We start from the raw sequence: 1,925 nt of genomic DNA on the forward strand, positions 1-1,925 counted from the left end.
AATATACTTACTTAAAATGTACATAAAATAAGAACGAGTATATAAGCTAGTTTTCTATGTAATCCAGATAGATTTTTGAACAAAAATAGATTTTATTGACTAATTTTATCATTTTTACTGCGCTGAATTCAAAAAAGTTAGGTGCCCTTTTTTTCCCAAAGTCATCAGCCGCCATTTTGAATTTCAAGATGGCTGACGCACCACATAAAACATGGTCATGATTGGTGTCAATGGAAAACAGTGGCGGATCCAGGGGGGTTCAAGGGGTTCAGACGAACTCCCCTCTGTGAAGAAACGTAACAAAATACTATTGGGTCCTGGCTTACAAAACGCATTACCAACCGTTTCTCGCGCATCGTGCAGGACGGTCCCGCTTCAAAGTGATTTTGGATGTAACACGCATTTGGCAGAAACACATGCGTGATCTTAAATTTGTCACGCATTTAGTCCACGCATGACGACGAATAATCACGAATTCAGGGAAAATATATTTAAAATTAGAAGAAATTAGTTTTATTAAATCACAATCATGCAGTAACTTAAGTCATTAGAGAGCTTTCGTTATCGCGTTTGAGATTCAATTCACCAAAAGCTTTGGCGGCGCGTGTGGTCTTGCACGTTCATTGTCACAATGTTAATTATCCATGAAGCTATCCAAAAATAAAAACAAATTGAATTAAATATTTTGATAAATAATTTTCTCATTATAAATAAAGACAACGAAATTCCTAAAAAATATATATATATTAACTACCAAAAATGTGTATAAGAGTAATGTAGGCCTATTTAATCTTGAATGTTCTAATGTTTCTTAATTCATTTTTAAAAAAATATTTTAAATACAAAAGAATTTGTTTCTGTATTAGTTTCAACAAAGAAGTTTCTGTAATATGGGAGAATTTTTTGTTTTTTTGTTTTTTTTGTTTTGTTTTGTTCTTGTTTTCAAAATGTCTATCTACTTTTAAATTTTGATTTTTTTTTTTAATTGTGTATAGAAGATGAATGTGCATGTTTTCTTTGTACGCAAGATTGTCTTTGAGTCGGGTTAACTCACTGAAATCTAAAAAAAAAAGAATCTGCTATCAAAAAACTCCAAATATTAAGTTAGTTCTGGCTATATCTGCAAAAGCCTGAGAAGATTTTTAAATTTAGTAGACTCAAAATCGAGGTGGTTTGAGGCTTTACTTTACAGAATATAGCACTATGACCGTAGCTACTTGCCACCTGCTAATTTTCCCCACTGATTTTTCTACCTGGAGAGTTATTCCCGGTCCAGGATATCCCCCCCCCCCCCATTTTTTTGATGCATTGTTCCTCCTAGTTTTCCTATTGATTTTTTTTCCATCAGGTTATTTTTATTATACTTTATGAGAACATATTTTTTTTTTGTGTTTTCTCTATATCAATTAATTATTATCTAGTCATTGTAAGGTTACACTAAAAAGGTGTGCCGATGATACAAAAGCATTATTCAATCAATTGACTGATTGACTATTGATGCATTCACAATACCGTATTGATGAAGCCTAAATACACATTGTAGAAACGTTTTGAAAGTTTAAATCCGGTTTTACATGAGAAATACAGGAAAGAAAACAGGATATCTTTATAACATGTTTCCTTTTTTGGAATTTCGATATCACACCTTTTTCCTAGTCGTTCTATATATCCATATTTCATCCACAAAAAACACTCTATTATTTCTTAATATTAATACTCTTAATTTTTTTTAATTTCTTAATTTTAATACTCATTAATGTTGGAATATAGAATACATGCCAAGTTGGAGATAGCTAGAGGCTTGAGATTTAACAGGAAATAACCCAATTGACGCGAGTCGAGGGCCCGTCCAAGGGCCCCGAAAAATTTTGGGCTTAGATGCTCTCTGGGTACTCTGAATATCTCTAGTGCTGAAATTAAACCTT

General features: G+C 32.4%; 1 protein-coding gene across 1 annotated transcript in view; it reads right to left on the bottom strand.

Moving 5' to 3' along the window:
* The window catches only part of LOC117112368, an 11,451-nt gene that overhangs the window by 3,863 nt on the left and 5,663 nt on the right, over positions 1 to 1,925 (bottom strand). The window lies entirely within an intron of this gene.

Source organism: Anneissia japonica, unplaced genomic scaffold (assembly GCF_011630105.1).
Source record: "Anneissia japonica isolate Jap-2015-1 unplaced genomic scaffold, ASM1163010v1 scaffold483_len1788099_cov177, whole genome shotgun sequence".
Taxonomy (NCBI): Eukaryota; Metazoa; Echinodermata; class Crinoidea; order Comatulida; family Comatulidae; genus Anneissia; species Anneissia japonica.